The sequence below is a fragment of the Haemaphysalis longicornis genome, unplaced genomic scaffold (genome assembly GCF_048455015.1).
Source record: "Haemaphysalis longicornis isolate Haplotype H1 unplaced genomic scaffold, Haemaphysalis longicornis Haplotype H1 scaffold_9, whole genome shotgun sequence".
Lineage (NCBI taxonomy): Eukaryota > Metazoa > Arthropoda > Arachnida > Ixodida > Ixodidae > Haemaphysalis > Haemaphysalis longicornis.
The window spans coordinates 45,272,407-45,300,019 of NW_027526460.1; the positions used below are offsets into that span (position 1 = coordinate 45,272,407).

The 27,613-nt window shown below is 48.5% G+C and overlaps 1 protein-coding gene across 4 annotated transcripts in view; it reads left to right on the top strand.

Moving 5' to 3' along the window:
• The window catches only part of LOC144153778 (uncharacterized), a gene marked incomplete in the record, with an annotated part of 404,355 nt that overhangs the window by 204,131 nt on the left and 172,611 nt on the right, over positions 1–27,613 (top strand).

A 27,613-nucleotide genomic window follows, 5' to 3' on the forward strand; every position in this document is an offset into this window, starting at 1 on the left:
GGTCGCTCCAGAGAAATGGAGCAATGTACCCGAACCACCATCGATTAACGCCTTGATTACGGGTTTCTACATATTCGCGTTCGCCCTCTCCGCCTCCGGAAGAAAGGGCCAAGTTGCCCCCGAGGGGAAGTAATGCCTTCGCGAGGAGACGTCCAAACCGCTTGCCATTGTTTATGTAGAACAGCGGAGAATTCTTTCCGCCCAAACAGCGAAGGGAACGGTGGGGGCTTCAATCGGTCGGCCCGGTCGTGCACCGACGATTGGATGAAGATTACTTGTGCTCCTAATCTCCTGTCGGTCAGGTTTGCTGTTGAATGAGGTGTCCGAAGCCTGATTTGCAAATATATGGCGTCTACCGCATCTTTGTTCTTTCTTCGTCGTACGGACAGCCGCAGCCATCGGTTGTTTATGTATGCGGTCAACGCGCTCGTTAGTACACTTCCCCCGGTAAATGGCCCGCCGTTAGTTTAGCTTCCTGGTTGATTTCACTTAGACAGCCGTCGTTTTGTTTTGAGGGCTGCCTTCTCCATACTACCTGATTTCGGAACAAAATATCCTGGTAGTGCCCTGAACCACATTCCCCCCTAAACTCGTTTAGCTTCCCCCTCACTCCGCAAGCCATCGTTACTTTCTTGAATACGTGTGCATTCGTATTAATTTGTGTCTACTTGAAACTTGCTGGAAACAGTAGCAGAAGGGCCGACAAGCGATGTGGGTAAATAAAAGCGAAAGACAGCAACGTTTCTAATGATCCTGGAAAAATTAAAAAATATTAACCATTCTACTGTATGAAGGTGATATCCAGCGAAGCTCGAGTCCGGTATTATAGCGCATATTTCAGAATAACGCACGTAAGTTATTTTCCTCATTATAATCGAGGAAGATCAGTGTTACGAATTCGGCTAAAAGCATCAGTGCCGCCACTCTCGCGCGAAAACAAAACTGCTGTTTCTCTGTGTATTTCCGAGGGCAGCAGCTATCATCATCACCATGCCGGGTGCGAATGAACAAATTTCGCAGTTTCGTTGCTCGGTGCAGTGACGTACCCGATGAGTTATTGTGGCAAAATGGAATATGTAGAGGCATTCCTAATCGGCGTGCTTCGCGTGCCAGAAGATAATAGCTGATTTCTCCAAATAACGCAGCTGTGAAGTGAGCGCAACATTTTTACTTGAGAGTTTGCTCTTCAGCACACGCGTCTACTGCTAAAGTACATTATCTTCAATCATAGGTTTGAGCACTGGCTTATAACCGCCAGTTTCTCATTATAACGAGATTTCAAAATAGCGAACGATTATCGGCGGACCCGCGTGATTCGTTATATCGAGATTTGATTCTATATGCTGTTTCCCTATTTCGATGATGGAAGAGAACTGAATTTCGAAAGGGAAAAGGGCAACTTGCCGTGACTATGGCGCCGCCACCCCAAGGAACCGGAGTAAACAAGACACGCAAGCACTTTGAACGAGAGTCGCACTGCGACAAACATTTGACAAACCTTTATCGTCTACCTGAGACTCTATACTGTTCTTGGAAAATGGTGCCTGTTATTAACTAATCGACTCAAAATGCACATGGAATCAGTGAGACGCGTAGGGTTGATGTCCGGAATAATGTTTTGAACGGCGTACGGCCCTTGTGGGCATTTGTACCGAAACGTGTCACGCGTTATGGACAGTCAGACACGGGCAGATTTCTTGGGAGAGGCACCTCATAATGCTTACGCATTAATACTTAGCCAGCGCACCACACGTGTGAGAAATAAGGCGTGGAACAGAATTGGAGACCAGTGTTTACTTCCTAAACGTCCTACAACTTCCTAATGCGCGGATATGCTTCGTGCCTTGCCATGCGTCCATTATCGGGCTTCAATTTCCGATTTTCAGCGTCTTATTTTCGACGCTGGCAAATTGTTAGGCCCAACATTATTTGTGCGCTTAGGTAAACCTTCGTTCCTTTTGCCATGTAACGCATAAAATAATGAACGTGTGCAGATCTTAAGGGGCGAGTTTTGTAAAATAGTCAAATCGTATGCAAAAAAAAAAAAATGCCGGCAGCTAGAAATGTTAGCAGTAACACTTTACCATACTCATCCAGTTAGCTTAAATAGCAGCCCCTTCAGAAACCCTGTAAAACTATTGTTGGAAATTTACCTTTCTCATAGACATTGCATTATCCTGAATACGAGCACTTCAAGAATTCTGGGCAGGAAGTCCGAAATTGTCGTGTGATTTGTCATCAAACGTTACTGCCCATTATGTCACGGCTCTTTATAGCTTCAATGCATCTGGAACCTGATAAAACCATCTCCCAAACCTGTAATTCCACACAAATTAAGATACACCATTCAACTATTATATTCGATTCTCGTCAATTCCAACTCTGAGGGTGTCGCCGCCAGTGCTTCAGATACATTTCTTCATACCGCTCCACTTTGTCCGACCGTGGCTCCCGATTCAGTGACCTGCACTTACATTACAACGGAGAATTGGGCATTAACGCAGCCAGAACTCCTTGCAGTGCAGGATGCTCTGCTACACACATCGTTGATAATCAACCACGCTTCACCACAGTGTACAATTTACACTGATTCGTCGGCAGCTGTACGAGAGCTTCGTAAAACTCGTACGTCCAACGAACTTCTGCTAGAAATTCAGAACATAGTGGACACCGTCATGTGCGCGTGTCATGGCGCCAACGGAACAGCCACCCCGCAATGCAGGCTGCAGATGCCGGTACACACCCTGTGCGTGTGCAATATCCCGCTCCTCTTGCACCTTCGCCAAACGCTGTTCTCCTTGCCAGCGAAAAATAACGTCTACGGCGCACCGCACGCGCTCCCATACCCCGCGCGGTACTGATCTCCCTGGCAGCTTGTCTCTCCAAAATGAGGTCCTGCTCCGACTTCTTCCCCTCCCCCCCCCCCCCCCCCCCGCACCCCCCACCCCAACGTCTGAGGTCCTGCTCAGACGTTGGGGGGGGGAGGGGGGAGGAGGGGAGGGGGGAGGGGGGGCGGTGAAGGAGGAGGGAGGGTTACCCTAAAGCCGGCTGTGACGAGGTCCTGACTACTTCACCCCTTTTGCCCTGCTCCTGTTTACCAGACTACAGCAGAGCATTTGGTGTGAAGCTGCCCTGCCCTGCGAAGCCTACGCCTTCTGCGCATCGCAACCCGCGGCCCACGCAGATTTCATGGCGTGGGTGCAAGGTCCACATCATGGTCCCCTGCTCCGATTCCTTCGGGAATCTGGAGGGTATCTGTATATTTAGTTTTTCCTTGTGTTAAATAGCAAAGGTAAGGGGATAGAAAATCTGTTCGAATTTGCCGGAGTTCGAACTATCAGGGGTCCCTTGATTGGCGGTACAGCGCACGCTACGAGTATTACAAACGCATGCGCGATAAAGTAGACGGTATTGCCCGTCCTTCGGTGGGCACTTTCAATAATTACGGACTGCGAGAGTACGACATACGCCATGGTCAGTTCGAGATGTGAACCCGAAGAAGCAGGTGCGCACATACGCCATGGTCAGTTCGAGATGTGAACCCGAAGAAGCAGGTGCGCACTTCCAGACTACGATCCGCACTTAGTGTACGTGGAGCAAGCACGCGGTTACGAGTTTTGGCAGCTGCGGAGGCTAGTGGCGCATTGAACTTTAGCCTCCGGCTTCGCATTTCACGAAAAGTAGTTTGTGCTGACGGGCAATATTGTTCGAATTAGCCGTGGCACGTGTTTCAAGTTCGAATTAGCGAGAGTTTTCCCCCATTCAAATACACGTCATCTTGCCGGGACCAATGGACCAGTTCGAATAATCAGTTGGTGCGAATTATCGACTTCGAATTGTGTGAAAATACTTTCCATAACACTTAATAAACTCAGAGCTATCAGTCCAGCAAGAGGTGCGATGAACTAAAAATCTGAGCTTAGCGAGACACCACTCGGTTATTCCCGAAAATTAACCTGAAGCAATGAGGACACCCGCCATAAGTTGAGGCAAAAACACAGTCAGTACACAAAGAAAGAGTGACGTTTTGCATCAGGTGACATTACAATGTACATCACATTTTTAAAAGTCAAATTTCATCTACGGGCGGAATATTAATCGCTCCTTCAGGCGCGGCATCAATCATTCCTGTGCCCTGGGGCGAAGCAGACTACCGGGCGTTTGTTTAGAGCTAATTAAAACACGCAACAGAAAGTATTGGCCTCTGCACGAACTACAAAACTCCAGGGACATGAATTGCGCTCTGAAAGAGGAACAACACCGCGAAAGTGAATAAACTTCAGCGAACGTAAAAATAGGCAGAAACTCCGAAGTGCGTGCTGTCGGGTAATGCGTGCGCATTCTTTCCAGCCACTCACATCCGCGCGTACGTCTCGACATGTCCAACGTGCGTGGATCTCTCGTTGCTGTTTTGTTGGCGGCTGTCGTGAGCCTTCACTGCAACACACAATATCAATGTGAAAAAGCTAACTTTAGAAACACCAAATAATGTACAGCGTTTTTGACCGTTACATACAACGCCTCCTAAAAGTCAGCTTCACTCTTATACAAAAATGCATTGCCAAAAATACCTTTTTTTTTTCATTTGCGTTGTTTTATATTAAGATTTAAAAGCCCAGGGGATGTTTTCTGTTAGTCTCATAAAACACCATTTATACCCATGGGGCACATACAGTCGGCTGCACTATTATACGCAAATGCATTGCTAGAAGAACAGTTTGCAGGAAATATAAGATTTAGATAGAAAAAACCGGGCCATCTCCACTAACGTGAGGCCTGAGGTGGGGCGAATAATGCAGTGTATAAGTGCATTCTTGGCACCTTGATGTTTTTGCTAGCGGAGATAAAACCGTTCGGGTGTAGAGGCGTACAGCTTTGCTGTAAATGCTTCGTGCCCTTGACGCGTGCCCGTTCCTGCCCTTGTTCTAGCGCGAGGCGTTGGAAAACGAGTGTGCCGGCGTGTTCTCTTAGTACGCGTTACGTTCTAGCGCAAGGCGTTGGAAAACAAGTGCCCCGGTGTTGTAGTACCTTGACTACATGAAGTGACGACGACGACAAGAGACACCCACAGCCCGAGCCCCTAAAAGGCTTCGCCCCTAAAATTATCCCCAAATTATGAAGGTGAGTACCATATCTACCTCGAAAATCACAGTGCGGCCGCTATAGCACGGTTCACAGACGTTTATCAACAGCCGTGAGGCAGTCATGTAACCTAGTATTAAATTGATAGGTTTCGTGTGCGTCACAATGTTGCCCCTTTCGTGGGGTATACCTTATAAGCAAGGGAGTCAACTTTCAGCTTTCAGTGTTAATTTCTCGGCGAGATTGTGCCCCGGCAGTTGATTTCTGGGTGAATTGTGATGTTGTCGTTGTCTCAGTGTTATTTAGTTGTGTGCTCCTTTTTAGTCATTTACGTCTTGACAAAACAGTTGGATATGCTAGTGACTTCAATGCCCTTTGTATTTCGTCATCCACTCCCATGCTATAACGCCTATACGCTGCAAGGTATGCTGTACATAAATAAATGATGCATCATGCATTTTGGCACCACCCCCACAGGAGTAACAGATGCTTATCGAGGGAGCACAGCAGTTAATTGTAATGGCCGGAACTGTGTCCTTGACACGACTTTTCATGTCGTGAACCTTACAGAATCCGTTTTTCTTTCACGGCACAAAGCATCAATGAGACACGGTGATAGGCTGCACGGCTCCAAACTGTACTTAAATCAATATGTAACATACCGTACGTACCTCTCCTAATTACGAAAAAGGGGTACAAATATTGGTGTAGACCATTTTCACACAAAAAAAAAAACTTCAAAAAAGAAACCCACGTAAGATTGCGGTGGCTCGAACCCGGCCGCCACAACAGGGACCAAATTAACTTCAAAGCCACAAATATCGGACGGACGGCGTGCCACCTTCAACAGCTGGTCAAAAGCATGGATAAAAAATTCCTGCTGCGTGGTCAAAAGAATGTCGCTAGTTTTGAAAGCAAAACAGTATATGGCGCTAGATACTTTCACTTCTGTATCGTATACGAAACGGAATGACCTGTCATGGACGCTTCTGTCCTCTATTGGGGAGAGCGTGTTCTTAACTATCGTATTTCTCGACATTTACCGCAAATGAAGCCTACAAGTAGGCAACGAGGCCAGCTGTAATGGCGAAATCTATCTGGCTCAATTTTCCTCTCGTGTCGCATGCCCGCTGAGACCGTTCCAGTGATTTCGATCCGGTATGTTTGACAAGCTACCCTCATCCACCATTCACGAACGAAAAAAAGAAAAAAAAAAGGGGGGGGGGGGGGGTCATTTTGAACATTCAATGCAACGTGAGGCGCAGGCTTTGTGCCATGCCACTTGTTTTTTTTATATATATATATATTCGTTCAATGCTGAGGAATCTGTGCCACCTACAATTACGAGCATACGCAGCGAGCGGTAAAGTTTTGTAAGAACGATGCGATTGCACCAAGAAACATTTGCGGTTTGGTCTGTCCATTCGACAGGGACCTTTTGTTGGAGAATAGTTGCACAATGGCTTCGCGTGGATCTAGCGCTCGCGCAGAAACAGTAAAATGGGACTAAATTTAGTGATTATTGCGTATGCAAACCCGCCTCGGTGGCTCAGGGGCCTAGGCGTTGTGCTGGCGCGTGTTCGATCCCGATCGTGGTGGCTGCTTTTCTGATGGTGGTGAAAAGCGAAAATGCCCGTATGTTCGAGATTTCGGCGCACGTTAAATATTCTCAAATGGTCAAAATTAATCCAGAGACCTCCTCTACGGCATGCCCCATAGTAAAAGTGTGACTTCGGCGCGTTAAACCCCACAACCTATCTAATTAAGAGCGCTTTTTTTTTGAAAAAGGAGAACATTCGGGTAATCAAACTCTCTTTATTGATTGATTGTAGGGTTTAACAGGCCGACGCAACGCAGGTGATGAGGCGCGCCGTAGTGGAGGTCTCCGGAATAATTTTGACCACCTGGGGATCTTTAACGTGCGCCGAAATCTCGTACACGATGGTGTTTTTTGCTTTTCGCTTATCAGAAAAGCGGCTGCCGCGGCTGGGAATCGAACCCGCGCCCTCGTGCTCAGCAGCACAACGCCTTAGTGACTGAGCCATCGCGGCGGGTCTCTTACCAAACGCGTACTCATGGTTCAATCTCACTCCGGCAGTCCTCATTTTATCAAGCCGAGAGCGTTCGGTGCCGTTAACAAATAACATTACCGAGCTGCATTCTTTGTGTCGCGTGCCAGAAAACAACTTACCTTCAATACCAAGGTGGCCCTGTCCTTCTTCTGCCTCTTACTATTATTCGTTGTTTCCTCAGTGCAGTCCGTTCGCCTTCAACTTTGTTACGCGGGGCGAAAATATTTCGCCTTGCCGGCCACTCCCTGCGCGGGTGATTTATCACCCGTAGCTGAAATGCCTCGCGATATTCGCGGCGTGGTGGTCGACAGGCTGTTTAGAAGAGAGCGCGGCTGACCTCGCACGCTCGTTTGCTCAGCGTGCATGGTTAGCGACGTTGCGGTTCGTTCCCCTGTGCACGTGAAGGGGTTGCCGCTGGCTCTCGGCGTTTTCGCCAGATTGCATCGGCTCTTTGAACGCCATGCTTTCGCCACCCCCGCTGACCACGCAACGCCATCGTCTGTCAGAATTCTACGAGCGCGTAAATTTTCGACTCTGCAGTTTTCTATTTGAGCGGGAATAGGTGAAGTTCTTGATAAAAAAGTTTCTGGCACAATTGCATTCGTCTGAACTTAAGCTGCAGGAAAAATTCGATTCCACATATTTATCCTTACTCTGTAAGAATTGCATGCACTACGTGAGTAAAGTACAACTTGATCAAGCAATGTACAGTCGAAACTCGATTTAATGAAGCCCGATTCAATGAAAGTCCCGATTTAACGAAGATATCCCAATCCCCCATTGGACGCCCATAAATCCCAGTGCTTTGACTAACTCGAAATAACGAAACCAATATCATGATCTGTCCTGTCTTAACGAACCTTTTTTCGAAAAATACAGCTCGAAATGGGTACGTTTTTCGTCTATTTTGTAGAGAACGTCTCGAAATTGATTCGTGGCGCTTCAATGATGACATCGGGAAATACCTTTGTCTCCCTTTTACGAAATTGCGCGTTGCGAAACGGGAGTTATAATTGCGAGTTGAATTGACCAGATGGTAAAAGAAAAAAACGTTTCGTTCGCACGTCACTGGCGCTGTTATACAAGCGCACTACAAACTTGCGAGAAATCTGTACGGCCGTCGTTTACAAAGCACGCAATCAAAGACCACCGGCTCCTTTGGTGAGAAATAAATTTGTACTCCCCCGGAATCCGTTCTTGTTCAGGTAATAGTTTTCGTGGCCGCAATTTTGTTTTCGCAGAATTCACTATTCGCAAATACTATGCTGCATAAGCTTGTCGGATGCCATTAAAGTATATAACCGAATGTACCGAATTAAGTAATCAAAAAATGCCTAACTCGATTTACCAAAGTTCTCGATTTAACGAACTAATTCGGGAGTCCCTTAAACTTCGTTAAATAGAGTTTGGACTGTACCTTGTTGCGGCCAAAAAACAATTTTAAGCAGAACAATGTACTACAGGTTATGCGAATTTTAGTGTAACCGGAAGTGTTGATTTATTTATTTATTTATTTATTTATTTATTTATTGATTGATTGATTGATTGATTGATTGATTGATTGATTGATTGATTGATTGATTGATTGATTGATTGATTGATTGATTGATTGATTGATTGATTGATTGATTGATTGATTGATTGATTGATTGATTGATTGATTGATTGATTGATTGATTGATTGATTGATTGATTGATTGATTGATTGGGAATTATGGCTTATGGATTGAGCTGATAAACAGCTTAAGCGAGCTCATACCGAAAGACTACGCTTGTTTATACTCTTGGGGGAAACAAAATTTCGAGGCCAACTGCTACGTGAACCGTAATATCGTTGTCAGCCAAGCTGTTCACGTCAACAAGTCAGTTAATGAAGAACCAGATAATTATTCAAAATACCATGCTTGTTAAACACATTTAGTGTTTCTAAATAAAATGTGAGGGCATTGCATTAGGCATCGATGTTCACTGAGCCTAGAGAAAGTGGTCAAACGAGTCGTTGCGGTCTCTTGCTGCGATGTAAAGGCGCCACCTATGCGCACTACCCATACCACGTCGCCAAGCGTTTTCCCGTCATGTTTTATAAAGAGTTGACGCATGTGGCGTGTACGGTCGATCCTTGTGAGTCCCTCAGAAAACGAGTTCGCAGTTCTAGGCGAAGAAGCCTTTCTGTTACGCTGGTCCACGCGTTTCATAGCAGTCAGGAACAACATCCTGAGCATACCTATTGTACCGTATTGAGTTTCAGCTAGTTTCTGAACTCTCTCAGTGGACACCTGTGAACTTTTTGTGGGTTGACTTTGCAGTAGCTTGTTTCACCACTACCGACATTTGTTGTGCAGAGCGTTGAATGCCCGGAGCACTTGGAAACTGATTGGTTTTTTTCTTGTTTTAGGGCAGCGCTATTACCACTAGTCGCTGCGCCCTGATAGGTGAATTGTAATAAATTCTCTTTTCACACATGTACATACGTCACTGGCCTCAGTGGGCTCATCATCACTGGCCTCATCATCACACGTCCTCACTGAAATAACACATTCGTTACTAACGTGTCTTTGTTGTCTCAAAGCCAGATTACGGCCGAACATTTCGGGATACTCATCGAATGCAGCCCAGCCCCCATTAATTGTGCGCCTAATTGCCTTTTCTCGGTTTCGATGGCCACTGGCAATATGGCCAGGGTAGTTATAATAACCTGACATTCTACTCCTTCCATCTCTTCAAGGATGAATAACCCAGTGCTGTGATGGAATGCAAGCCCTAACGACTATTCGGACATTTGCGGGCACACCGGTTGAGTGCACACTTGAGTGGTCATTGAGTGGCACCGGTTGAGTGGACATTTGCGGGCACACCTGAACTCAGTGGTCTAGTATGTAGGCACGCGCAGTGCGAAAATCCCATGCACTCGCTGGAGTTATTTGCCTCCCTTTCCCCAGATGAGGCGCTCGACCTCTACGCTGTAAATAATATCGCCAAAACGCACATTAAAATCCCCTTGTTTTTGAGGTGCGCGTTGGTGGTGACATCTCCGGAGCACGTCTTCACTCAAGCCCAGCGACTGTTCGTCATCGGCGCATGGTCTATTCCGGTCACGCGCGGTTACAAAGACGACCGCCGTTTTGTTTCTACGGGACCGAAGTATCCCTGAGCTTAAGCCCAAAGCTGCGCTTAAAATGCACGGAGGGATTCGGCGTTACCTTGGCGCTTCCCGATGACGCTTTTGTGGAGCGGGGTCTCCGTGTAAAATGCAAGCTCCAATGTTTTGCTCTCCAGTCTGGGCGGCCGATCGACCTTGAGGCCGCGTGGTATTCCGTGACGTCTTGGCGCCGGTATACACCGTGCGGGAAGGGCCCAGGAAGGGCAATGATAATTGAACAGTCCCGAAGGTCTCGTCCTTTATCAGTTGAATTTCGAGTGAGGCGTATCACAATGCGCGGAGCGCCGTTCTTTATGCTGGAAACGGGCCCCTAAGTGGCGGCTGAGCCGCTTTTCTCGGGTGATCGCTCGTATGCGAGGGAAGCGACGTTTGAGAGAGAGAGAGAGAGAGAGAGAGAGAGAGAGAGAGAGAGAGAGAGAGAGAGAGAGAGAGAGAGAGAGAGAGAGAGAGAGAGATAGCAACATCAATGCGAGAAGACATCATGAAAGATGGCCAGTAGGAGAAGCCCTAAAGGCATTAAGCTGCAGCGCAAAAGGCAGGCTTCTTTCTCCAAGTAAACAAGTTTACAATCGTATCCACGTGAGTTGGTGGTTTGCATTATTTGTTAGTCTCATCTTTCAAACACGCGAAAGCTTTGAAAACTCCAAATTTTAAATAAAAAACACGCCTCCGCACGCGAGGTGTTCTTTGATAGCTGATATTTTTTGTGTGAGGGGGGGGGGGGGGGGGGGAGAGGGGGAAGGAGTTAGAGTGATGTGATAAAGCTGAAACTGGCGGAAAACAAACAAAAGATGGATGACGCGAGGCAGAGTGTTACTACAAAGGGACGGGAATTGAAGTAGATACAGGCAGATGATGAGGAGATTAGAGAATTCGGAGACATGTATGAGCATGTAGAGGGCACTGGGAGAAAGAAGCCTTCGTCCTGCAAAACGACCTCAATGGTTGTCGACGACGGCGACGGAGATGACGATTATTGATTGATGATGATGATGATGATGATGATGATGATGAGGAGGAGGAGGAGGAGGAGGAGGAGGAGGAGGAGGAGGAGGAGGAGGAGGAGGAGGAGGAGGAGGAGGAGGATGTGCATGCGCAGGTGGATTTTTGGATTTTTTTTGTATTTGCATGACTGAGCTGCTGTAAAACAGAAACACAATCCGGGTAATTGTTCAGTCCCCTAATATTCAATATTTTTAACAATGAATCTTGGCCGTTGATGGCAACGAATGAAGTGAAGTCAGTTTCAAACATTTACGTGTCCCGTTCTTCGCTCGTTAGAAGCAAAATTCTATTGCTAGCAAGCACAATGAAGTGGAAGGAGTTATGACACCTTTGATGCCTAAGAGGCCATAGAAGATGTAGGGTAGCTAGTAGTAGTAGCAGTGGTAGAAAAATTTAATGGAATTGCGCGACGCCTAGTTGGCAACACGAGGGCTGGGAGGGATTAAGTGTGGCTCCCTATGGAAGCCTTGCGGGCGGGAGCTAAGTGTATATTTCGAGTCGGTTCGTGGCAGTGTCCAGTGTTGGCAGGACACCGCGCCGATGCCTGTTAGGAGTCACTCAATGGTACATGCGTAGCAATTTGTTTGCGGTGGCGACAGCGGGCTGGCAGGGTCGTTTTTTTTTTTTTTTTTTTTTTGCCGTCACCATTACCACAACGCGACGATCTCATATGTCGTGCCGTAGCCAGATCTGGCTGTATATTGATGAAAGCTCGGACTCCCCGAGACTTAGGTAGCGGATCGTCGGCTCTGAGGGTGGCAGCTAGAAGGTTTTATCGGTGACGTTGCTGCATTTGATGCCTTTCATTCACTGGGCTCGGTCGTAGAAAGCCCGGGGTTGAGCGCGTGGGTTGGGCGGGTGGTTGGGCGGTTATTGCCTCTCCCGCCAGCCCGTGGGCCCGATAGTTACCGGGGCTTCCTGCGCGACCTGGCATCCACTTGATGATGGTTGAGGTGCCGGTCTCTCCAAGTGTTCGCCCTCACGTCATTTTAACGCCATGCTCCATGGCGTAGCGTAGGGGATGTTCCTTGGGGTTTAGAATTGCCACAGTGCTGTCCCAGTTAATTTATTTGATTTCTCTGAACCCCAGGCCAGTTACCATTCTGGCGAGGAGAGTGCCTTCCAGGATGGAACGAAGCTCTAGCTCTGTTGTTGCTGGCTCTTTTCGTAGTCGAAGCACGTAGGCGCTGTGTGCTCCCGAATTACCTGGGCTGAGCTCGCAGGTAATCTTCCCGTCTTCCAGTTCACTTTCCTCCTCGTTAATCCAAGCCGCACTGTAAAATGTCCTCTTTCGTACAAGCGCCCCACAAGGGAAAGTATGGGTCAGACCACCCGCGTATAACATCGATTTGTCATGATGAGTGGACGAAGAAAAACGTTTGGCGCCTTTAAATTTGAATAGCAATATCACGAAAAAACGGGAGGGGGAGCCATCGAAGGCAGTAGAGCACACAGGTGGGCATGAATGCGTTTGTGCGTTTTCCCGAAAGACGGCTATCTTGGAGCCACGAACTCAAAGAAAGCAACTAAGCTTATCGATGCGGAAACAACCATTAGGTAGTGCGCACTGAGAATAAACCGTCCGTAAAGAACGCCGAAGAAACATGTGTTGTCCTCGGGTGAATTTCCGGCCGCCACATACAGGTGGCGTTGCACGGGTGCCACCTTTTTTACTGCAAACGAAGAGTCCCTGGTAGAAATCGCCGAGACAATTATTACCGAAAGTATTGTCCTTGGATAGAAATGGTTCCAGTTACCTTCACCTGCAGTGGGTGCCCTATACGCGTAGGTGGGCATAAAGGAGCTACAATCGCCTGCAACAAGCGAATGCTAAGTGTTTTAGTGTGTCCGTGTATGTATTTAAAAGTCCATACGCGAGTAGTGTGAAAGTCTCTTAGTTTCGGATTACTTTTTCTATTTATAATGTGTGAGTAAGAACTGAAGTAATATACTTCACCAATTCTGAGGAAATTTAATGTGCTCAATATATTTTTACTCAATATATATTTTTACTCAATATATTTTTACTCAATTTACTCAATATATTTTCGCAATGCGTGCCATTAAAGTACACATTTTTCCACCAGAAAAAGAAATGTGTCAATCAGCACGTGCTCCAGTGAGCTATATAGCTTCGGAAGGCTATTATGGCAAAGCTTCCAAATACGCGCACGTGTACGGCTTACATAAGCTACACATAACGGCTTCCGTAAATATTTTTAGCTCAATGTAACGTCTTTCACGCATAGAGAAACGCCCGCACTTCACCTCGACGCTGCCACGCGGCTGCACTTAATGCGGCGCGACGGAAGACCCGGTTCCACCCGGGTGAGTTTGCTTCGACGCATGGCCTGGATGGTGCTTACGAACCGACGCTTGTAGACACCGGCATCTGTAATGCAACAGTGCTCACACGCCGAGCACTTGTGCTCGCGCTTACAAGTTCCTCGTTGCAGCTCACAGTTTCTTTCTATATTTCTGCTCTTATGTAACAGTGGTCAAATGTAGCGCCGAAGAAGCACGCGGGACGAAAAGTATACGAGCGCTCGTCAGTGCGTATACTTTTAGTCCCACGTGTTTCTTCTGCGCTACATTTGACCACTATGAATTACCAACTAGCCCAGTCTTCAGTTTTATGTAGCAGGTTTCAAATCGCGCGCGAAGAGCCAGTCGACGATTTGAATCATTCGGGTGTTACAGAGGCAGACCAGAGCATGCATATATATTTTAATATGTAGCACATAAGCTTGTATACAGTTTGGTACCAACATGGTGTAGAACGTTTTTCCGCTAACGGTTATTAAGCTGCTGGGAGTTGTCACACTTGCTACTGTATATATAACAGATAACGGCGTGGCAAGTGTCGACTTGTAACTAGACCGATTAGAAGTGAAAATTCAGACCTAGACTTGTGGGTGGGAAAGAAGGAATAAAGGTAAAGAAAATGCAGGAATGTTAACCAGACTACGGCCTAGTTTGTCATCCTACACGTGGGAAAGGGGAACAATGGGGACAAAAGAAGAAAACAGAAAAAAATGAAGGAAGCTCACACTAACGAGTAATACTTAACGGTAGCGAAGCTGTACGCAACCTTCACGACCATCACGACGGTTGAAGTCCACGATTGCAGCCGATTTCCTTCTTCTTCGCTGCCGCAACGCCCTTTACTCCATCATCGTTGCCATATAAGTGTGACTTTCCTAGTGATGACCATTGGAAATCATACTTGGACAGGCGTAAGCTATGACGTGTCGTCCTCGTTCCGAGCAAGTATTGTCGGGATTACGGCGAAAGCTAGTCTTTCTAGTTCCTAGCAAGTGTTGCCACGATTACGGCGAACGCTGGATTTTATTTGTTTTTGTTTTTGCCAATTTCCCTAAGTGGGTATGCGTGACTTGACAAACGTGCCCAGGGGACGCTGGGTGGAAGCCGCGAGGCACGCGCCCGGCATTTTCTTGCTATTTTTAACTGCGGACACGAAAAATTACGATTTGCTAAACAGCTTCGCCGTTAAAAGAGGGTATGCCTGTTATCCAGAAATTGACAACCCGCGCAATCACAACGCGTGTAACTAACAGAATGGCGAGCATAGGCGTCCGTGCCGGAGTTGCAAAACATCAGACATCAGCCGGCTAAAAAAGTGACATCGAAGAATCGAAAGCAAAGCAAAGAATTGCCTCCAGCACAACAGAGTTACGCCCAGTAGCGAACGAAAACCCGCGTGCCCCTTTTGTCCCTGCGGGCACAGCGGGGGGATTGTTTAGTGAAACAAATTGATCAATGTCGAACCGTTCGACGCTACTCGGATGTCAGCCACAGCTGCTGCTTACACATGAACAACGATCCCGGCGGTCCCTATCTTACACGGCGAAAATTTTAAGACGCAGTGCAATGACTACGAGCCCCAGAAGCGCTTTCTCTTGTGCACCGGGTTGCATTTGGAGCGTGAGAGGTGTGTCCAAATGTGACAACCATTGTTCTTGCCTGCTGCCGCAACGGATGATCTGTTTTGAGTTGAAAGCCTTATGATCTGGTTTGCGTGGATTACAGATTTCCTTTTAGCTGCCTTCTTTTTTTATTTTTAATGGGCTCCACCTAGAGTCGTATGTACATTCGAAATGATATGCAGGTCTGCATTTCCCCAGGGGCGACGAGGAAAATTGATAGAGCATGACGCCGGTCCGTCGAGGCAGTACCATCGTGATAACAATGCCGTACGGTTACTTCCTCCTGCCGGTTTTTGTTTCCAAGCCGTTGGTTGGCCACCTTAAAAGCTTGTTGCTGACTTTTCCTCTATTATCTGCGCCTTCAAAAGCAGATTTGTTCATTTTCTTTTTCGCAGAACCTCTAATCGGGACGCCATTTTTGGCCTTCTTCCCTGGGTGCGGTGTCGAACCGCACCTCTGCAGGACTGAACAGGGTGCAGCCGCAACTAAAATGCGAACTTATGTACCGGTTACCAGCTTGTAATTAACCTCGCCGTATGGTTTGGCAAGACGAAGGTATTTAGATATGGCGGAGGAAAAAAAGCCAATACATTTCGGCTAAATGTTAGCCCAGCGTGACATTAAGCTGACGTGAAGTGAATTGGTTTCGTAAGCACAAATTTTCCACAGAGTAATAAGAATGCTAGCCGCATCACAAGGAAAATTACCTGAAATGTGTTCTGTCTATTTTTTCGTCTGCAAAGGCACAGTCACTGTGATAGGAAGAAAAGACGCCTGTTGCTCCGGTGTTTCGTCTTCTTGGCACAGAGGGCGCAACCTGTTCGAAGCTTGAGGAGAGCCTGCCTGTCGCTTGAACGGGATGATCCGATTTGTCTGCGGTATAATGGGCATACACGAATAAAGATGTCGTGAAATGGCAGAAGGGCGCACGGGCACACATCGACGAAGCTGTCATGCCTTTCAGCTGGCCCTTCCACGGTCACTGCGATGTGCCGAAGTGCCAAATGTCCCCTTGAATATATTTCTGTGCTCCCTATAACTTGATTTAATGGCTTTAACGGCTTTAACCGATTTGAACGTCTTCAACGTACGCAGCTGCATAGCTCAAAATTTCTCTTTCGACCAGAATTGTTCATTGCTCCCACGAGTATTGGGGACTTGAGAATCGTGTGTATTGGGGTTTTGGAGAACATTCGCAGCTGTAAAAAGAGGGGTAGAGAGAAAAATGTAGAGGATTAGGCCCATTTCAGGGAAGACGCAGGTATATACCTGCCCGTAGCAGCGCTCCTTTATTTGAAAACAGGCGTGGCAATGGTTTTTGAGCGAGTAAATAAAAAAAAATCCCGCGCCATATCCACGAACGTTAACCTGGGGAGGGGGGAAGCATGCAGCGTATAAGTGTAATCTTGGCGCCTTGGCGTTTTTGCCAACGGAGACGAAATCATTTGGGGGGTAGAGGTATACAAATTTGCTGTAAAAGTCTCTTGCGTAAACGAGTGTCCCGGTGTTGCTTTAAGTACCCGTTACGTCTTAGCGCGATGCGTAAGCGAGCTTCCCGGTGTTTTAGTACCGTGACTACATGAGACGACGTTACGACGATGGCGTCATGAGACTCCGACAGCCCGAGCACCTAAGGGGCCTCACCCCTAAAAAACCAAAGACAGCTTGCACGTGCCACGGTGCAAGCCTGATGTTACATCAGAGCTGTGTTAGTCTCTCACTAAGCTAAACTCGACGAGCGCCATCCAAGTAACTCAAAACCATTTAACCTGTGTATTCATATTACCTCGTCTGCAGAAGACCAAATCAAACGCAAAGAGAAATATATAAGTGCTTTATTGGTACTATGCCCTCTTGAATCTTGATCATGTGCTTCATATACTTCGTCGTCTGCCGTTGCAAAGTGTACGCCGAGTGCTCCCTCGCCGTTGAACACCGGCACTACTACTACTTCTGCTTAGAAGGAAGAAAGCCAGCGGCTTCCTTCTAAGAAAGAAGGCTGCTTAGAAGGAAGAAGCAGCCACACAGCAAAGCAGGCCCAGCCGCTCGCATTTTAAACAGAGAAATCATTTGAAGTCAAGAGCAGATGACAGGTATACAACGCGCGCGTTTTTGTTCATTGACGGCACAACCAAATATCGCTTGTTCTTACATGCTTTTATTGAAGTTCCTAATTTACAGTTTTGTGTAGCGGGCGCATTAGCCCTTCGTACGGCAGGTTCCGGTGCCAGTCTTGAGCGAGGACTTGCGTCACGTGAAGAGCTCGCAAAATTACAAAAATATCGAGCGCACGTGGACGTGTGTCTCGCGAGGAGCTTCCTACGTCAACCAGCTCAACCTTAGTAAACTCAGCCCAGTATTCGTGGCATGATATCTCGCGTACTGTTCTCCGCTCCAGTTCACGTGCGTTCGCGCCTGAAATGGGGAGCACAGACGCCGAGTTCACGAATCCGGTTACCACGGGTTCTAGCGTGAGCTAACTCGGTCCACTCTGGGAAGAGATATTAAAGGCTGCGGACAAAGGGGTGCGGACCTGCCAGTCATGGAGAATTTTCAGCGGCAAGTTCGGAAATCCATGTGAGGCGCTACAGCCGGGTCTCCGACGAACGGAGAAGGGCCGCCAGTTCTGCTGCTTCTCCAGCCTTGCATTAGTAGTGCAAGCTGCGCCAATTTTTGTTTGCCTATTTCTCGTGTTAAGGTGAAAAAAGATGGAGGGAGAGGGGTCGAATATCTATGCATATATTGCCAATCGACGCATGGGCCCAATCCATATGATCCAGGGGCGAAATTCTCAGTTTTGTCCATTTAATATTCGTTTCAAGTTTGCGGGGATAAATCGGTCGCAATTAGCAGAGGACCGGTGTAATTGGAGATATATGGGAGAGGCCTTTGCCCTGGAGTTGGCGTGGACAGGCTTATGGTGGAGTTGATGATGGTGATCAATACCCGTTTCAAAGTGTCCGTTTCGAACCGAGCCCCGATTGAGTGAAAGCAGATGACCAGGTGTGACCCAGCGCATCCATTGGTCACAGGCCGCACAAGTGCTACTACGTCACGACTGAAACGGACGCGTAATGGACATTTTGGAAACGGACACAACTCAGAATTCTGCCCCAGGAGTCGGTGGTGGCCGTCACGTGCTTCTGCCGCAGAACAGCCAGTCTAGTGCGGGAAATGTGGTCATTGTCGTGATGGTGCGTTTGATGAGAGACAGGACGTTTTACATCGGGAGAGTCTGGCATACTGTCTTAAGCACACTAAATGAACTAGCGCAATCGCTAGATTGGGCCGCCAACGTCACCTGTGCCAAGTATTACTCTTTTACGCGCAGCGGAAAGCTCACACTTTTGTTGCAAAGTTTGTCGCTTTTTTCTCACCCTTTCCTTCGTGTTTTTGGACGCCGCCATCTTCACATGTCTACATCATCGATTCCCAGATGTTCGTCATGAGCTAGACATCCTGCTATTGGGCGGCTTTTTCACGCTTCCGGCAAAGAGATGAGTTGTCTGCTCAGCGTCGGCTCGCCGGCTGATCTGCCAGTGGAGTGCCGGAGTGCTTTGACATTTTACGACAAACGAAACAAGTGTAAACAAACGCTTAACCGTTTGTATTGAATGCAGCACGGCCATAACACGACGTGGATTTTATCTTACGTGAGTACGTACCATAAAGAAAGTCCCGTGGCACTTCTTTGGTGCAATCGCAGAGAACGCCCTGAGCCGAATGCCCGGGTTTGACGCGTACATTTTATTCAACTTCAAAACAATCCAGAGATGCGTTTCGAACGAACGCAACGTCACAACATGCGTTGCAAGTCTGAACCGCGATTGACAGACGATGAGTTGCCTCCTCCTGCCCGTCGTAAATTCGGCACTCACCTCACACCCGGTTTGCGGGGACGAGCAGCAAGTCACAACTCTGGCGCGCAAGCGAGAAGGCTTTTAGCCAGGCACACTGCACATACCCCATGCGAGGTTGAGTGGTACGTCGTTCGAGAAAGATAATCCAGACCATGGGAAGCACTATCCACCCGCAGAAGTACAATGTCGCATTTCATCGCGAAACGAACGCGTCTACAACACACAGGAGGCGATGCACACACACACACACACACAGCTTCGGTCGCTGCATTGGCTTAGCTGCAAGCTTCGTTCGGACAATCAGCGATGCTACGACGATACAGAGCTGCGTCAGGACGACGTGCTAACCACTTCACGTATTTAAAAACACAGGGGCAAAGAACTAGGTTCATCGGAAGCAAAAAATCTTTCCTCCATTATAGTGCCTGAAATATACTGGCTAGTGTGCCGAGGGCGGGCTCCAGGCGGGCGCCGGGAGCGATGTACGCGGCCGTCTGCCGCTTGGGGCGCTGCCGTGCGGGAGTGTGCGCGTTCATCCGGCCCGAGCAGATCGCGCGGTTACCTCCGAGCTGCGTAGCAGACGGCAGCGGCAGAACTTTCCATTCCCGCTTGCGACGAAAGCGAGCGAAAGCGACGGGAATTCTGTCGCGCAACCAAAATTTGTCCCGACCATTCGACAAAAACGATCGTCGCGCGACAAAGCGACGGAATTCCTGCCGCTCTCACTCGCTTTCGTCGCAAGTGCGAACGAGCCTTTATGCGCAATCTCCGCCCCACATAAAACAAGCTCTTGCTTGTCGCCTGAGCATACGGTTGATATCTGACTACGTTACACTGTGGTTGCCAGTGTATTTAAACGATGTCACTAGGTTTGAAACGTACGCGCTCGGCGTGCAGCTTTGTAAACGCAAGCGGTTTCACATACGCACGCTATTTTGCTGCTAATAGATTTTTAGTACAGCGTTTGTGGCCTTTGCATACGCTAAACGCTAAATTTTTGCGTCCCGCTACGTGACACCGCGATGGGAGTTTTAGTAGAGCGTCTCATCAGTTTTGCGTAGCGACACACTAATGCATACGGCGCCATCTGTCAAATGTTTTCCGAAATGTCTCGCCGGCTGATCTGCTAGCGGAGTGCCGGAGTGTTTGAACATTTTACGACTATCTAAACAAGTGAAAACAAACGCTTTCCCGTCAGTGTTGAATGCAACACATGGGTGCAGCTTGTCAGAACACGGGTTCTCGCTGATCGAGTGCAGCGTTGGTTTGCTCTTCGCCTTCACGTTCATCGCCGCTGATAAAGCGATCCGATCCGGCGCGTTTTGTGCACGGGTTCTGTGTCGGTTGAAAATGTCTTTTTTCACATGCCGCCGGTTGTAGGAATTACAACCACCGCAAAATAACACCCGGCACCAGCGGGGCCACATCTGAGACCGCGCTTTTTGGATAAACAGTGCGCGGTGCACCAAAGGGAACGAGCGCCCGATTCTCCCCACGCGGCTGCGAGTTCGCCGCCGATACCAACTGCAGCCCTGCAGCTACGTACACCGCGAAAGGGCAAGGCCAGGCCGCACACATGCGGCCAGGTCATTCGTTCGCTTTTCCAGCCTGTGTCCATGGTGTCTACAGAGATGAAAAAGCCGAAAGAGCTGGCCCGTAGCAGACGGCAGTCTGTGGGAGCGCAATAGCGGAAGTACGTCACCGCTGAGGAGCGGAGCATCATGGGAGGGGAGGCCAACAGCGAAGAAACAGTTGAAAGGAGGAGGAAATACGGCGCGACGATAATTCGCAGTTTTTGATTTACGATTTCTCAGCTAATACTCATCGCTTTAACAAAATTCTTGCAGGAGGAGATTGCTAATACATTGCTTTATTTGGTTACATGTACATCCATGCATCGGCGGAAGGCATTTCAGGACCCCTTTAAGTATGTGGCCATTATTAAAATTCGTAAGCTATGCAGGCCGCTCGCACGGTCCCGGCGCTTTCCCTCAGTCAATTCATTGTTCCGTTCGCCTGAAAAACGCAAGTTTACGTATACTCTTTCATCGGCGCGTCCCTTAAATGCTAGCGTTTTTTTTTACGTCGTACGCAGCTCGCAATGCTGCCTTCCCTCGATCACGGACACCAGTGAGCAAGTTCCTGTGGAAATAGCAACCATTCGCGTGCAGTACAGAAGCCAACAACTAACCGAATTATCCGAGCTAGGGTTCTGGATTTTCAGGGCTGGAAAGAAAACGAAAGGCATACACACACTCAATCCGTGTTTTCTTGCACGACATCGACTTGGCTGGCTTGCTGCTACCCCGTGAATTCCCACGTGATTAGAAAAGTGGGAACGGTGCTATTCGGAAACTGGTTCACGCGTAATCAACTCGTCACTCGCTGAACACTCGAGGCCAGCTGGTTTATTTAAAAAAAAAGAAGAAACAAAGTTCTCGCGTCCGCACGAGTGGGAGAGTCTGACACGCCTCGACTTAACAATAGAGCGCTCAGCGTGTCAGTGTAGTGGCATGTAGGTGCTGCTGCGCATGCGCGCTGTGCAGGGACTTTGCGTCTGGGTTTTGCGTTCTCCACTGGCGTACTACGCCAGCGGCTGTTGACTTTGCGAGCGGCTGCAGTATCGCCTCATTCCGCGAGCCGGACAGCCTCCCACTTATTGCGCAACACCGCGGAGGGGAGAGAGAAAAAAAGAGCAACACTATATCGTGAGTTGCTCCGGACCGAGGGAGCAGAGAAACTAATGAAGGCTGGAATGCGAGCGGCGCACGAAGGCTGTGCGGGAGCGGTGGAGTCCCCGCCTGGTTTTCGATGCATTGTTTCAACGAGTATATTTTTCTCTGCGCTGTGATGAACGAGTACACAGAAAAAGGTCGGACAAAGATGGGCCATCAGGCAGTCTGAAAACAACACAAGCGTTGTATTCTTTCACTGCGTGTTAGTCCTAACTCCGCGTCCTCTATAATGTTCTACATTTTAAAGACATAACACCAAAACTGGGATGTTAATGAGGAAATTCAGAGTGGGTTTAGGCTCCAGATGGTTGATATAGGCATTAATAGTCCTGTTGTTTAAACAACGCTCACGCTCGTATTTTTAAAATCGGTTTTGGTGGCTTTACGTGCTCAAGTTACACCTTGACTGTGAGAAGCGCAGCTACAGATTAATTAGGATATCCGAGGCATGCTTAAGGTATAGCGAGACGTTGTCACATGGGCGTTTTTGTTTTTCAAAACAATAGGGACCGCAGACGGAATTTCCACAACTTCAGCGTGAACTACCTAATTGTGAAAACTAAATTAAACCCGCCTTAATGATAGATTATGGACTCTTACCAGTCAATTGTCATTTGATGTTTGGTCGGAAGTTTTCGATGAGGCAATAGTTACAGCTATTTTCTGCAACCACGCAACTCCCGTATATCCCCGTGTATTGAACTCGCGTAATTACGACAAGTAAATGAAACTCGCAGTAATGGTAGAGTCGTATTAGGGGCCAATTATCTTATAATTTGGGCGGGAGGATTTTCACTTAAAACAAAAGTTACAGACGCGTTTTCTCTAAACACCTATCCGGTAGAGGGCCCTGCATTGACAGCAGACGGGAGTTCTGTGACGTTTACAACTCACTGCAAGCTAACTATACATGACAACTAGGTTTAACTTGGGGTAACGATAGAGTCGTCTTGGCAGCCAATTGCCATGTAATTTTGGGGGAGAACTTTTGATAAAAATTTCCCCGCATTTCCCCGAGGGGAAGAATGTGAAAGTGCGAATGCAGGAGTTAAATTTGCGCGGTTCGGTAATGTTCGCGAAAGAGAGATCACACACACACACACAACTACAAAGAAAGAAAGATGCATTTATTCACAGACACCTATTTGTGTTGTCGTTGTACTTGATTGCTAGAGCGGATCTCAGCTCTGAAATTTCGTGTCAGTACTCCTTTAAGCAGGTGCATTAGCCCTTCTCACGCCCGATTCCTGGCCAATCCCCCACGTGGGTATGTGCCATGCACAGACACCTATTTGTGTTGTCGTTGTACTTGATTGCTAGAGCGGATCTCAGCTTTGAAATTTCGTGTCAGTACTCCTTTAAGCGGGTGCATTAGCCCTTCTCACGCCCGATTCTTGGCCAATCGCCCTAAGTGGGTATGTGCTAAAGAAATTAGGAACTCTTCTTGGCCAATCGCCCTAAGTGGGTATGTGGTGCGGACGGACGGACGGCGGTGGACGCGTGATTCAGATTACTTGGCCAATCGCCCTAAGTGGGTATGTGCTAAAGAAATTAGGAACTCTTCTTGGCCAATCGCCCTAAGTGGGTATGTGGTGCGGACGGACGGACGGCGGTGGACGCCTGATTCAGGGTCGCTTAAGAAGTGCATTCGCACTTAAAAAATTACTCCATCTTCCCGTAGGGGGACCCCGAGTAGTATGCGAAGCAGCCATGGGGTCGAGTGAAGTTCCCATTAGTTTTCAGTTCGTCGTTTCCGGTGACGTTCACCTTTGCGTGCCTTCGTTGTACCAGTATCGTCTTGACGTAGTTTGAATGAGTGAAGGACATAAGGCGCGTTCGTAGCACATGCTCCCGTCCCGGTTTGCAGCGCAGTGGGAAGAGCGCCACGTACCTCCCGTTGCGGCCAGAGAGTCGTGGGATCGAAACTGGGCGCCGCCTAACTATTTCTTTGTATAGTGGACTGCGCTGACGTCAGCCCAAACGCTGATGGGGCTGAGGAGTCGCGCATGCGCAGTGGAGTGCGGATGGCGGACAGCAACGACAACAAGGGAGGGAGGGACACAGCCCCGAGCATGAGATGCTTCGGATCTAAAACAAAAGCTGCAGCCGTTTATTGCTCGGCATTCCAGTTAAAGTTGGCTTTGCCGCAAGGCCATCCTGCTCGCAGAACAGAAACTTACAGGGAACCTTAGGCATGTGCACCTTCACGAAAGTGAACAATAACAACAGTACATTGCAATTGGGAAAGAATAGGGCATGTCAAAAATATCATGCGTGAGAAAGCCCGTGATTGCGACCTGCCTTTGGTCCTGGAAGGCTACGGTGGGCATTTGTTGCTCTAAGGAACGAGTGCGAGTCTCATCTTCGCCTTATTGAAAACTGAAGAAGAGATGGGCGCCATTCCATCCGACCATGCCTCCTGCAGAGGCGTCCGCACTACACTTCGTCCTCGTCCTCCTTGTCGTCACTGGCAGTGACACGTTGTGCGCTTCTGATCGGAGATATGATGTTCACATCTGTCAGCGCCCCCACACACCACTCCGTCCTCATCTACGTAGTTCTCAAAAAAAAAAAAAAAAAGCGCGTCTTCAAAATTTCCGCCAGGAAACAAACCCCTATTTTGCTTTCTCCGTTTTACGCAGACTTGTGTGTAGGCACAAGGTGTATTTCACTGGCGTCCGCGGTGGCGCGTAGTTCGAATTATCTGTGGGGGAACCTACTCTGGTTAGAATTGACTGACGGGCTTCTTTATACATAGATCTATGGAGACGTTGCAGGACCAAATCGTAGAGTTAGAATTACCCATAAATTCGAAAAATTAAAGTTGGAATTAAGGAGCTTTCGCGTACCTAGCGTGTGTGAAGGCACGCTTGTGAATCGACGCAGCCACGGCAAAATTTTATTCGCAGTGGCGGTGATTTTGGGTCCACCCGAACGCGTGACGGCATTTTTAGAAACCACAATAACTTTATCTTGTCACCTGTTCCGTGGGTGAAGTCTGTGGTGACGTAATATTTGAATGCCTTAGGAATTTTGACCGCTTAGTTCCTGCATGGATGAGATGGAAGATGAGTGGGAGAAGCCCTGGTGGCCAAAGCCTTCGGATGTATGTCCTCTCAAAATACACAGCCAAAAAAAAAGGGGGGGGGGGGCTGGAAATATGGAAACAAGGCGACGTTGTACTGAAAAGGGAAAAACTGCTTCGCAGCAAAATTGAAAAGCTATTTGGCATCGGATGCAAACTACGGTGGCCATTAGCGTTATTCAACACCTGTGTTTTCAATATTTCCAGCCTACACCCCAGTTATCTGAACGCAGCCAAAGCGGGGCTCCTTTTGTCTCATGTGTGAGAAAGCAAGATGCGTTCACGAAAGAAGATTTCATACACCCTTTCCCGCAAATTCACATGCTGAGCAAGCGAATTCCGCCAGCGAGGCGTACGCATCGCCCATGTTCAATCGCAAAACGTACTTAGGCATACCAGCAAAGGAAACGGTCAACACAGTAGCATTTATTTAAAGCTGTAGCAGCAGGGTCTGCGGAAGTAACCATATTTGCGAGTTTATCGCGTTTGTTTTAAGTGCACGACACTTAAAGGCCTCACCTTGTCGTCGTAGCTGGCTGTAACGGTCGATGTCAAACGACAGCCGGAATTGGGCGGTGCCGCAAGATAACGCATCCCGCTTCCCGCATAGGTTTAGAAAAGGGCGTTAGAAAGGGCGTCCCGCAGAGGCTTAGAAAACCAAGCGGTTTAAATAGTCATAACCGTTCGAACTCGTGAACCGCTAGCGCCTATCATACATCTCCCCGTTGATTAGCACAAAAAAAAAACTGCAGGTACGTTTGACCCAAAATATATGTAACTAACCGGCGGCACCCGTGTTCACTTACTTCTTAACGCTCATTGGGTTGGTTTTTGCGATAGTAAGCGAAAAAAAGTGGCAGTGCAACGCCGACACGTGCGGGAGGAAAAGCAAGCAGAAAAAGAACAGAACTCCCGCTGGCGCTGTTTCAGGCAGGAGGCGCGTGAGCACTACGGAGGCGGGAAATTTGAATTGCTTTGGGTGGTAGCAGTGAGCGGATAACGACGCTACAGCTCATTATGGCGAATCACTTTCTCTGCACTTCCGTCAGCTTTCACGTTCAGTGGAAATGATTTAATTTTTGTCTTTCGTTGACCCGCTGTCCCTGCGCACGAGCCGTCAATACAACAATCTCCACTCCACGAACAGAATTCGAGAATTTGTCGCCACCGCCCCGCCGGCCGACTCTCGATTCCGAAGATGGAGCGGAGCTTGCAGCAGCCGCATCCCTTCCGCGCCGCAGCTTCCGCTCTTCTGGTTCCGCGCGCGCGCGCGCACGCACGCTGACCGCTGCCGCATTTCACCCGCCGCTGAATGCGCACTCGGCCAGCGCAACGGCGGCAGCACCGAGGGAGAGGGCGCACGAGGGTACATCGGCACGGGATTTACGCCACCTCCTCAGCCTCCTCCTCTTCCCTCGCCCGAGGGACAGCTCGCCGGCCGACGGCGACGGTTGCGGCAGCCGCTGCGGGCGAGCGAAAGTAGGCCGCTCCAACGGGACGCCGGATAGAAATCGCCGCCGCGAAACAGAAAGTTCCGCACTCGCCCCCACCGATGCACCAGTCGCTCCCGCAACTGCACACTGCACGCGCGCGCTCCACTCGCTCCGTCCATCCATCCGAGCTCCTGCTCCGCGTGCTCCGGCCGCTAGCGTCGCCGCAGCATCTTCCAACCGCTTCTCCGACTGACATCGCATCACCGGTGCGCGTTTTCCCCGACGTGCGGCGCAAGAACTGAGGATTAACTTCGTGGTGGGGACGCTGGTTCCCGTTCACTGGTCGGTGCCTGGTGTGTCTGACAGGTTGTGTTCCCCTCGTGCGCGCGCGTTATTTTTTGCCGTGTTCTTCCGAGACGTGCCGACGTGCGCGGATTTCACTGCTCATCGAAAAGAACGGAGCGACGACGACCCGTCGTTGCTACTACTAGGCCGCAGTCATGACCGGCTCCGTGCTCGGAGTGGCGACCCCACTCGCCGGCTGCCTCTTGGCGCTTTGCTACCTCCTTAACAGTGAGTTTTTTGGCTTCTCTGACCCTCAAAAACTCTTTTTCCCCCATAGAGGACACCTTTGTGCAAATATCCCACGTCAGTAGCACTTTTGTAATATATGTATATGCGTGTGTTCAAGTATCACATCGGCCTGGTGGCGTTGTGAGCATATTCTGGAGTAATAACAGCAAGCACCATAGCGGGGTTGAATTGGAGTTAGCGCATTAAAAAGCTAATTACACAGCCTGGAAGACAGTGAAACACTTCTAGCGAACAATATTTCGGATAAAGCGATTTAGATAAAACCATGGCTTACTGTGCATTCATGGGCAGGGAACAAGCACAGCCAATTTAGTTGTTATGCGTGCGCACTTCTATGGAAGCTTTGTACGCGCGCTGTGACTTTACTTTGGCGCTCGGTCATGATCTGGCAGCAAGTCGCTTTGTTACAAAAACTGCGCCAGAGGAAGACGTCGGTTATTATCCCGTATAGTTTACCGGCAGGATAAATGACAGGCAGTAACGTAACAGGGATATAAACGCCGTACGCGAACAGCCCACAATTCAGTGGACTCTACAAGCTTATAAATCAGCTGATGGAGCAGCGCAAGTCGTAAGGAAGGGATGAGTATGACTCTAACGAAGGAGGACTCGAGGCAAAGTTTCTTAAAACAGGATAGGT